This window comes from Symphalangus syndactylus, chromosome 16 (assembly GCF_028878055.3).
Source record: "Symphalangus syndactylus isolate Jambi chromosome 16, NHGRI_mSymSyn1-v2.1_pri, whole genome shotgun sequence".
Lineage (NCBI taxonomy): Eukaryota > Metazoa > Chordata > Mammalia > Primates > Hylobatidae > Symphalangus > Symphalangus syndactylus.
This window is the reverse complement of record NC_072438.2, coordinates 73,125,160-73,137,704: the sequence shown is the minus strand read 5'-3', so window position 1 is coordinate 73,137,704 and position 12,545 is coordinate 73,125,160. Positions and strand designations below refer to the sequence as shown.

General features: G+C 38.0%; 1 protein-coding gene across 2 annotated transcripts in view; it reads left to right on the top strand.

Annotated features, from left to right (window-relative positions):
- Window positions 1-673: 673 nt before the first annotated feature.
- CDH6 (cadherin 6) overlaps window positions 674-12,545 on the top strand; it is a 132,596-nt gene continuing 120,724 nt past the window's right edge. Inside the window, exon 1 of one of the 2 annotated variants that reach the window (XM_055246065.1) lies at window positions 674-822. The gene's annotated coding sequence lies outside the window, so the exon portion shown is untranslated. Of the gene's footprint in view, window positions 823-925; window positions 1,082-12,545 lie in introns of those variants that run through there. The other variant, XM_055246068.2, reaches the window with a different exon arrangement.

Below are 12,545 nucleotides of genomic sequence, written 5' to 3'. Positions count from 1 at the left end.
CAAGCCTGAAGGGTTTGGGTTTTGAGTGTTTCTGCAAGCCCAGGGAAGCATGGCTTCATGCTACGACATCCTGGGGTCACTCCAAAAGAGTAACAGCGATCATGGGGCTACGTGAAAGCGTGTCTTCCTGGGAGGAGAGAAGGAAAATGTATGAATCTATCCATGTCTGCTTGCATCTGGAGAACGCCTGTTTATGTTGTAAAGAAAAGCCATCGGTATTGTCATCTCAGGAGACCGGCTTGTTTTATGTGTGTGCATGTTATGCGTGCTATCACACGAAGCTGGCCAACTGATAGCGTGACGAGGTACTGTGTCCCTGGGAATTGTAATTGCTTGGTAGGTGAAAAAAAAGAACAGACCGTTGCTGATAATAGCACAAGGTGCATTTTGATAGTATAAAAGAGGCAACAGACGGAGTCATACAAGTTCTGAGTATATCTTAAACCCCCTCCAAGAAAAAAAAGAAAGAAAGAAAGAAAAAGGAAGGGAAACCCTGGGGCTGAAAGAGTGTTCCAGGGAGCGAATTGCTCAGGACTTCAAACACTGGGAGTCATTCTGTCAAGGGGAAGGGGCGGGCGGGGGCAGGCACTGGGCCTCTTTAACAAAGTCCTCCTCTCTTTGCTCCCTCCCACTTCATTCACTTGCAAATCAGTGTGTGCCCACAAGAGCCAGCTCTCCCGAGCCCGTAACCTTCGCATCCCGAGAGCTGCAGTTTCAGCCGCGACAGCAAGAAAGGCAGAGCCGGCGACCGCGGCGGCGGCGGAGGCAGGAGCAGCCTGGGCGGGTCGCAGGGTCTCCGCGGGAGCAGGAAGGCGAGCAGAGGTGGGTTCGGGCTCCGTTGGCCATGCATACATCTCCCTTTTTTTTTTTTTTTTAATTCCGTAGCGTTGATGGAAGCCAATCAGAGAGAGAGCCCTCTCCGCCCGGTGGGTGCTGCACGCGGAGTTGGGAGGGATGCTCTCAGCCTGCGAGCCCTGGTCGGGGCGGGCGCGCGGGTCCGGCTGCGCGGGCGGCGCTGCTGCCGCTGCTCAGGACCGACGCCGCTTCCCGGGGAGCCTGGGCGCCGCTCCTCCGCCTCCTGGTAAGACCGATCCGCCGTGGAGCTGGGTGGGGGCACCGGGAAGCGGGCCGCCGGAGAAGAACCCGCTGCCTTTCTCTACGCCGGCAGAGGCTGCCAGGGGAGCTCCGGCATTTGTAAAGTTGGCTGGTCAATTACCAAAGGGCGCTGGTGCGTGCAGGACCCGGCGAACCGTTTGGGGCTTGATTTATCTCCACCTGCCCGCATCATAAGGGTCTGTGTGGTGACTGCTTGGGCTGAGTTACATTTCCTAGCTTTGGGGGTAAAGCAGAAAATCAGGTAGTCTGAAAACTCTGGAATGCTCCCAGTAAGGAAAACTTAAACTAAAGAGACGATTTGGCTGGGAGAAGGAGCTAAAGAAAACTGTTAGCTTGCACGTTCCGGGCAACGCCTGCCGGCTCATCTACGACAGAAATGCTTAGGTTGCAAGGAAAGTCCAACATTGGACTCCGAAAATGGAGCACACTGTCCAGGGAAAAGTCATGTGGAAGGCGCAGCTTGCTCGTGCTCCTCCACGGCTGGCCAGGCTCAAATCTGGGGGGGATAAACCCTTCCCCCGACTGATTGGAGAGTGGTTGGAGTGCGCTTGGTTTTAGGTGCCAGATGCAGGAAAATTGGAGCCCCCAATGCGTTAATCCCAGAATTTAATAAAAAGGGACGCTGCAATGTTGTGGACTGCAGCAGTTGCAGAGCTGAGATTACTTCTTCCGTAGTTAGATATTCTGCCATGAGTTACCGTAGATCTCGAGATGGGAGATGCTGGAGAGGTCAGCGTGGTGCTAAGAAGTGTCACTGCTGCAATAAAATCCATATTTTATGGGGAGTTAAATGCAGGTCTCTGTTAGTGCAAGGGGCTGGCCACCTGAGTTAACTACGAATCAGAACATTCAAGAACCAAGAAGTTTAATCATCTGGAATAGCCACACGTTTCTCTCTCCCACTCCCGTTAAAAAATATATATATATTTAAATGATGATAGTCACACTATAGAGGTGTATCAGACCGTGTCTCTGCGAATCTTCACTTTCACTTTGTAAAGCACACAGTGGGAAAGAAGGAAGAGGTTTTCCCTGCAAGAATGTTGCAGGAGTGGCTGTTGTGTACATATATGGCTGCTCTGGAGGAGTGCAGACCAAAATATGGGCTTTCTGAGTGGTTAATTATCCAGGGGGTTGCAAACTCCTCCCTGTGTTGGAAAAGGAACGCGGGGATATGCCTAGTTAATGTAAAACTCTTCCAAGAAGGACTAACAAATGTGCTTATATGAATAGTGCCAAGGGTTGCTTATTTTCTTTCTTTTCTTGCTGAAAGCTTTACCTGAAAAGGAAAACCGTTAGGATTTTACTTTGAGAGAGAGAGGAAAAAAAATCTCCTCCAGTTTCACTTGAGACTTGAGCATCATCCCGTGTGTAATAGTACTTGCATGGTTCTATGCTTGCTATTCGAGAGAACCATAAAACCAGTTGTGTGAAGAAAGGGGTATGCTTGAGCAGATGTCTTCATTATGTCATAACCAGGAGGGTAAAGTTTATGCCAGAGGCCAGATTGTCAATGCAGAGCTCAGAAACTTAAAAGAAATCCAGCAACTGACTGGAAAATGCAATCACATAGGATTGTATCTCATCCCCTTTTGCTCTTTGGCGTGTTCTAATTAAAAAGGTACTGAAGGAAAATAAAAGACAGATCTTTTCCCACCTAATGTAATGGTTCATGCCATACTTTTGAAACAGAGGAAGCAACCAATTTCTTCAGAAGAACTAAGAGGCAGCAGCCCATTTTTGAAGGAAAATGGCACCAATTCAGTTCTACTGTATTTGTGTCTACGATTATCTTTTGCTACCATTACAAGAAAGTGACAGTTTGGTATCTCCACAGGGACTTTTAGTCCCTTTACTATCTGGCTTTTACACCAATTTATTGCACTTACATTTTGTACTGCTAACTCTGCAAAGATAATATATGGAAACATAATCATTTTCTACCAAGTTGCCTAGTATCGAAAAACGTGTACCCTACCTCTTCCACCCACCACTTCCATCAGCTTTGCAAGGAAAAACTTAGTGAGGCACTCTTCCTTTTTAAGAAAAAATGTACCTTGCAAAATACTGCTTGAGACACTTGAAAACAGCTAAAAATTTTCTAGAAAGCACAGCTACAGTCAACAGGATATTATATGATACTGTATTATTATAGCAATACATTGCAACAAGTTCTGAAAATTAGGACTAATTGAGGGAATGTCCCACATAGAGATTTCTTTAAAAGGAACGAAATGTGACCAATATTCTGAGTGAAACTACAATCTTCCTAAGGAATTGAAATGTGTGGTCCCCCCTTCTGGCCCGGTAGTTGCTTTGCAGTCATGAATGCCAACACACTAAGGCTGAATCCTTTGAACTATTCAAACTTTTTTTAGTTGGAAGGGACCTCTAGTGGGTCACTCCATGCATTTCTCCCTGGAGTTCAGCTGCAGAATGGATTTTGTTATCTAAGATAAGAGTATAACAACTTTTTCTCTGTAGACAAGTTAGTATTCTCTAAGCACTATCTTAATATTTGTGACAGGTCAAATCATTATTGCTATTATTTCTGTACTTCCTCTAATTTAGGGGACTTACAAATATTTTTATGGTTTTCTGAATATCTAGACTTTTGGTAACTGCTGGATGATTCCAAATGAAAGCAATGGCCAATTAATAAAGAATTTACCATCATCGGTATAAGATTTTCTTATTTCCGACCTCTCCAAGACTCTACTTCCTTACTTCTAATTTACTCAATAACAATAATAGCGTTATATTTAGAACTCCAAAAGTTCTACATGAAGAGTGCCCCCCGCACCCGCCAAGAACAAAAGAAATATTTGCGGGAAAAAAAAGTGTAATGACTGTTTCAGAAATCTGTGAACATTCACAAGTTATGCTGAACTAAGGCCATTTAATTCAAAGAATTCCCCGTTCAAATAAATATATGTTGAACATCCAAAAGCTGTTTAGATACCTGTGTCATCCTTACTCCAAGTTTCTTCTGTTTCATTTCTTTCCTTGATGTACCACAACACATTTTAGGTAACCTACTCCTTAAAATACTCTGCCTGGAACTTGGAGTAAGATAACTTCTGTAGGGTGAATCAGCCTCTTCTGCTGACAGCCTGCAGGTTTCAACTTCCAATTTAAAAATCTGTCCTAAAGTTTGAAATGTGTTCCAAAAGAGATAACATCCAGCAGAATCCAGTTGCCTTGTGCTTCTTGCTTAGTCACGGCTGCTTATTCTTTGGTGTCCATCAGAATTAGGGTCTCACTTACAAAAATAACAAGCAGTGACTCAGTCTGAATTGCATTCTTAACAGAGTTTCAACCTAGTCAGTTTCTACTGAACACATTTTATTTACTTCACAAAAAAAGTGAAAATGTAGATAATCAAACCTTCTCTGGTTTAAATATTTTTCTGAATAATGATTCTAAATTCAAAGATTCAAGAACATTATGGTAATAGGAGAATTGCAGGAAGAAGAAGGCATACACACACGCAAACACAGCACCCAGTTGTGACAGTGTTCCAAGAATATTAGAGAAGAAATACAGAAATGCAGCATATGGGCTGATTTTCTTTTCTTCTTTTTTTTTTTTCATGTTGTTTTCTCCCTTGGGATTTTTATTTTATTTTGAAGACAGATGAGTGCTTGAAGCACTTTACTGAAACTAAATAGTAATATTTTTGTTCCAGCTTGCCTTTTCCAAAGATTAACTGGTCTACTTTGTTAAGTTTCTATTTGTACAGAAGCCTCTCTTTTTCAAAACAATCTCATGAGGAACTTCAGGTTCTCTCTAATTAACTATTGAACCAAATGTATATAGTGTTTGTGATGCTATCACCCACAAAGTAGGAAGATAAGGGAAGAGAGGAGAGTATAAATAACCCTTCAAAAAAGTGGTGCATTCAAAATTACTACAAAATAGTTGGGTCAGAGGGAGCCATCTACAGCCAACAGTCTAGTTGTTCAAAATTGAACTATCCGAGAAATTTTCAACTCTTCCAACAAAGAAAACTTATTGAAGGCTGAATGCTCTGAGCACACATTTGTAAATGTGGAGTAGACTCGTATGCAGAGACTATTAGAGATTATTTCATCTGTTCAATATCTTTACACTAACACCATTGGGTGCTGGTTTCTTCCAGCAATCAGATCACCTTGCTGTGATTTATAAGAGGTAGAGTTTCATTAATGCCAGAGTGTTAATATTAAATTTGATTTGTCATGTAAATGGGCAGCATGGGTTGCAAGCTTTTCTTAGTATATGTGGTACTATCTTGTGAGAGAAATGACTTATGAAGAAGATGAGGCACATAAAGCTAGCATACCACAGGGTATGATTTATCTTCATATTTCAGCACTTGAAAGAACACTGTGTTTTTCTTTTTCTCTAATTTCCTAAATTGGTAGGTCTGGCCAAAAGATATCCAAGAGACCTCATAAGTTATAGGAAGAGAAAACAGCAAGAAAAAATTAACTTGGGGAAGTGTCCAAGTGAGTAAAATGGAAAGAGATGAGGACGTAAATTTTTACAGCAGAGGGAAACATAAGAACAGAAATAGAATCAAAATTGCCATTTTTACATAGAGTGCATTTTCCTCTTTATAAATAGTGCTACTGTTAAATGCCACTTTATAAACATAATTACATCATTAACATATTTATACACACTACTCTTCTCTACCATAAAATGCAAACTTGAAAATTACCTTTAAAAAATCACCATCTAAGGGAGATAACTCTGGGTGGATCGTAAATTAACCAGAGGAATATCTTTTTTAAAGTGGTCTGAAATCGCATCAGAATCAAGGAAAAGATTTCCTTAGTGCACTGAAGAATATCAACTCTTTTCCTTCTGTTATCTTTATTGTCCTGCATGCTAAATAGAAAAACCATGTATTCTTCTGATGCCTGCAATCCAAAGTATACAGTAATAATATAGACCAAGTATTCTACTTGTCACCCATTTGGATCCTGTGTATGATATAGCATGATGAAAGGCAGAGCTACAAGACAGCAAGCCCCCACCTCTTTACATGGTAAATATATATATATATATATGTATATATATATATATATTTATACATATACACACACACATATGTGTGTGTATATATGCTCAGAGCGTATATATCTACACACACACATATATATAATGGACAGAAGGAAAAGAGTTGATAATATATGTGCGTGTATATACATATGGTATATATATATGATGTATATATGGTATATATATGGTGTGTATATATGTATATATGTACTTTACATGGTGTATATATACACACACACGTGTGTATATATGTACACACACGTGTGTGTATATATATGTACACACACGTGTGTGTATATATATACTCAGAACATATGTATCTATACACACACATATATATATAGTGGATAGAAGGAAAAGAGTTGATAATACATATGTTTGTGTGTGTGTGTATACATATATGTGTGTGTGTATATATATAAAGTACTCACCAGTATCTTGGCTCAGAATTTTTATACATCCAAATAATAATGATAATAAATAATAAACTAACCTTTACTGAGCTTTTCTATGTCACACCCTCTTGTAAGTATTTTACATGCATTTCACATAGCAATAATTACACAGTAAATCAAAATGACCCTGCTATACTTGTATCCTCTTTACTTAGCCCTTTTTTGGTTTGAATTTCCAGGGAATCTCCATCTGAGCCAAGCACTTAATGAATGTGCTGTTAACAAACAGTTGTGATGTCTTAGAAGTAAAAGTGTGACTCCCTCAGAACTACAGAGCAGCAGAGGGCATTAGAATGATTTGATTATTTTGACCAGAGCTTGGCAGATGTGAAGGCTGAGGAAGATGTTCTTAAATTATTCATTTTTGGAAAATCATCTACAAGCGTGTGTCAGAATTTATAATTATAGTAGAAAGCATTGTGTGGGCCATTTTTCTGAACATAATGATGGTACTTTTTATAAGAGAATAAATTATCTTCTTCTGCCTTCAGACGGATCTATATGAGGGAGGGGGTATTTCAGGAAGGTAGCTAAAATGACACCTGTTCATTGCATTGAGAGGGGAGGGACACCTCAACCTCACAGCACCCACTAAGGGCATCAGTCCATTCTCAGCTCGTTGACATTACCATGGATGTAGCATTTGGGGCTCTGGGTAGAGCTAAGTAAGATAGTGTTTGTGTGCTTCTTTATCTGGTAAGTAAAAATAATTTTTTTATGACCACAATTATTTTGTTACTTCATTACTATCACAATTTGGTATTTGTTCTGAATGATTTACCAAGTAAAATTTCACACACACACACACACACACACAAACACATACACATATACACACCACTCCCATGCCACCAGAAAACAATCCCCACAAAAACAAGGAAAGAAAGAGGGAGGGAGGAAAGGAGAAAGGGAAGGAAGGTGGGAGAAGGAAGGAGGGAGAGAGAGGGAGGGAGGGAAAGACGGAGGAAGGGAGGGAGGAAGAAACCCTCTTAATACAGTCACGTTTTATATGATTGACATTGATGAGCCATTTTCATTATATTCTATTCTTTCTATTGCCACCATTCAAAAAGCCATGTAGTTAATCTAGCCTTCAAGGAAAGTTTGATCATTAGAAATATAATCAGACAATGTGAGACACAGGAAGGAGCTTAAAGATGACTTTATCTAATACTCTTCATTTAACTGTGAGATAACTGATGACCACAGAGATGAATGACTTATCCATGGATATATTTGATTTATTTTGTTCTCTTGTCTCTATCTTTCTCTGCTGTGGCTTGATTTCTAGTTGTTGAATGTTATTGCTTTTTATCATCACCATTTAATTCTGGCATTAAAAATTAAAGAGGAAATTTAAATTCCGAATATTATTATTTATAATTATTCTGCAAAGGGACAAATGTGGATATTTGCAGTGAAGATAAGCATGTAGGCTTCTTTAGGAATTTCATGTGTTCCTACATTTTGTAAATTTCCTATTGCAAAGAAGAATTAACATTTTCCCTCAAAATATTGACCACTGCTAGGGAGACATATGATAAGGTTTGGGGTTTTGTTTTATTTGTAATGGGTTGATGGCAGTTTTGAGTAAACCTTATCAAATCAGTGATTCTCCAGGAGACCCAAAGTTGTATCCATCTTTGAAACAAAAAAATTATTGGTCAGTGGTTAGATATGAGAAATGATGACAACCTATTGTGTTTCTCATAAATCTCAATTTATTTGATTTAAAGAACTCAGACAGTGACCTTCCCACTGCTTTGAAGTTAAAATGTCAATTCTTTCATGGAAATATGGGGAAAGATTATGATGGCTTTTTCCTTGGCAAAATTTAAATTTGGCAAGTAACTCAATGTCAATCCTCTCCTTTTTAAAAAAATAAAACTGTTAATGTTCCATGAAATCCAAAAGTCTGGGGACCACTGGTTTATACAATGACTGACATCATGTTGAAAAATGATTGACCTGGTTCTCTTCCTTCTTATCTGCATGAACAAAAAGTAAAAGGGAATTATAATTATATTTAAAACACCAAAAAGACAAACTAAACAAAAACCATTTAATCAAAAGGTATCCTTGGGTCTCTTAATTAAAACTTACAGAGATTAATACTAACGTTTGGAATACTAATATGATCTTTGACCATATTAACAGATCCTCAAAAAAAATATGCTTTGCCAAGCTTATGGCCAGAATGTGTCATTAATAATGAATTTGCCCACTTGATTACACAGTGGATAATTCAGTGGGAAATGAAAAGTTGTAAATTTATATCTAACTCTATAAGACGGAACAAACACAGCCCACCTTAACCATATAAATTATAAAATGAGTGTCTTTTTTTTCTAAAAGTGAACTTTGTATAATTGTAGACAAAAATTTACTAACATGTTGGTCTGTATTTTGAGATATGCATTTTTACTTCAAAAAGCAATTGTCTTCTAGTGTATAGTATAGGTTTCAGTCATTAAAATGAGCTTATCATATTTTTAACTGCAAAGCTTAAATCTCCTTTTGCAGAATTAAAAAAGAAAGAGAGTCTCATTAATCTACTAGCAACCATTTTAAAATATTTGCAGGCCAGGCATGGTAGGTCATGCCTCTAATCCCAGAACTTTGGGAGGCCAAGGCGGGCAGATCAACTGAGGTTAGGAGTTTGAGACCAGCCTGACCAACATAGTGAAACCCCATCTCTACTAAAAATACAAAAAACTTAGCCAGATGTGGTGGCAGGCACCTATAATCCCACCTACTCAGGAGGGTGAGACAGGAAATCACCTGAACCCAGGAGGTGGAGGTTGCAGTGAGCCCAGATCACGCCATTGTACTCCAGCCTGGGCAATAAGAGCAAAACTTCACCTCAAAACAATATATACACACACACACACACACACACACACATATATATGCAACTGTATGTATATATACACATATGTATGTGTGTATATGTAACATATATAACTATATGTATATATAACATATATATGTATATATAACATATGTAACTATATGTATATATATACACGCACACATATATATATGCAAAATATATATATATTTGCAACTGCTCAGTTTCGTACTCAACAAAATATTCTAAGCTCCCCTTAGCAACGGTTTCTAATTTAACGCCAATCAAAATGGCGTGTGGTCAGTCTAATTACCAATGCAAAATGATAAAATCTACCATGACTGTTATATTAACTGCTGACTCCTCATTTGAACCAAGTTCAGCGACTTTTCTCCCAACAATTATTCTCATATTAAGCTACTTGTTTAAAAGTATCTAGTAGAGATATTGTCAGTGTTTCATAAAGGTTTAATTCTATTAGTGTGGCCTTGTGATAAATATCAGTTCCACATTTTCACTCTCTGATTTACCTGCTTTTTTATAAAGCGAGTGAGAGAGAGAGAGATGTTTCAGGCAGGTCCTAATTAAGACAACAGAATGAAGTGGAGTCACTTACAAGTTAATGTACCCAAGAGGAGGTGGTCCCAAACCTCCAGATACAAAAAGTGCCTGCTCAGCAATAACTTTTGCATTCATAGCAAATGCGATTACCTGGAAGAAAATTGCATTTAAGATAAGAATGCAGGAATGTCAAATGCAAGCGCTATATTTAGATTTTTTGTCTTATACTTTTTTTCTTCCTCAAGTTCACTTTTGATTCCATTACCACACTCCAAAATATCTTTCCAAAGAGCACTGTGGTTTGTTTTTCTTAGAAAACTTTTTCTTCTTGAGTTTAAATGGGCATGTACTTTGTGTTCCAAAAAGCAATGAAATTAAATTGAAGAGATGACCTCAGTACATGAGTGGACAGAGCAAGGTGCTTAGTGATTATCTGAAAAACCACTTTCTCCCCAAATGTAACGCTAGGGAGGACGGGTACTTTATTTAAAATATGAAGTTGGAAGCAACATAAGAGTAAAGTGCTCTCAAGCAACTGAGTTTAATTTCATGTAATAAAAGATTTTTATGTGGTGGGCAGAGAAAGGAGAAATTATTGAAACCCTAGGCTGGATTAATTGGGCACTATAGAATAAAAAGTTTGCTTTGCAACTTTCAGGTTCTGAACATTAATTGAGCATATGTTTGCTTCCCAATTTCTCACTAAACCAAAATGGATTTTTAAATGGCTTTTTTCTCTTTTTTCTTTGTATGATAATCTTTTTATCACGGCTGGTTAGAGAAACCAATCACAGAAGATGAGAGCCAAACCTGTCCCATTTTGGATTTTAAAATATGCACTAATGTCTATAATCTTATAAAAGACTTTAAAGCGAGAAGTGACATTTGGACTGCATGTTAAACTCCACAATCCAAAAAGGCAGCTACAAGACTCTGACTGCTAAGGAGATGCTGAATTTGTCAAGTACTTTCCAATTTAGGTTTTACCTGATTGACAAGTATTCTTAAGAATGATATTCAGCCAAGACTTTTGGGAAAATCCATTATTTGATTCCCTGCACAGCACAAGCCCACCTGATACAAACATAAGATGCTTTATGGAATAGATAAATCCAAGTTGGGGGAGAAAGGAGAAAATGGCTTTAAAATATCATTTTTCCATCTCAAGATGAGAGTTTTAAGATGAGGGCATCCCTTGTAACTGTAAGCACATAGGGAAGGCTCAATAAATGCTTACTAGGTGAAATTCTTCTCATGTAAGCTACAAAAGCATCTCTTAAATATTTTTACAACTGATTTCCTCTTCAAGCTCATGTACGCCAGTGAAAATACACTTTTCTATCTCATGCTAACAACTTAATTTTTTATAATTCTGACCACTTTCAAATGAGCCTATTTTGAAGGAAGCCCTATCAGTGGTGTCCTGAGAGCCAGGAAGACTAAGCAAGTTGATAGGGCAGCCCACCTTTCAATAACGGGGCTGCCAGCCCTCACCTTCCTCCAGGCAGGCGTTTTATTAAAGTTGGTATTCAACATTGTTGCCTGGAGTCTGATTAATAATTTATGCCTTCCTAAGCAGATTAGCAAAAGTCTGTCATTTTGATTTTTTAATTCTTAGTTTGTGTTTGGAAACAGAATGTACCCCTGAGTTTAAACTTTCAACGTATTTTATTTTTTAGAATTCATACCTAAACTAAACAATGTCCTTGCCAAGATTTTTTTTCTCTTACACTTTTAGTATCCATGTGTGTGACCATGTATCTTCTATCATAAATAAAACAATCCCTTATTTGCTAAGTGAATGACCTTTTTTTTTGCCTCTCATCCAAATAATCCTATATGTTATTTTTAAAGTATTTTGAATTTTGTTACTTAAGGATTAAAAATAAGAAAGATGACTGGGAAAATGGAGTAGAATAATAAAACCTAACACTTAGCACTTACAATATTTCAGGCATCATTCTAAATATCTCACATGAATTTAATGTTCACAACAAGACTTTCAAGTAAATACTGTCAATCTCACTTTTAAAGATAAAACTAGGGAACAGAACAGTTAAGCAACTTGCCCAAGGTCACACAGTTGGTTCTTTTTGGAGCTAAAATTAAATCGTGGCACCCTTGAGAACCCACATTGTTTTAACTATTGCATTCTTGTGCCTTTTGTGCTCTATATACATGTACTGAGATCATAGATAGAATAGATAGATGATAGAATAGATGGAAAATAGGTAGATAGATAGATACATAGATAATAGACAGGATAGATAGATTCAAATGTATGAATCTCAAATACAAAAAAAGTCAAAGGTATAGGGATTTTATATATACATATATCTTATATGTAACATGTACACATTTCTCAAGGCTTAAAAATACAGTTAGAAAGAAAATTCATTTTCTTTTTCATCCTTCAGTGAGTGTATCAGTATATTCTATAACAAGTGAGATCAATTAATTATAGCCCAAAGCAACAGGTTTCAGCCTCATAGAGGCCTTTTAGCTTTAGGCCT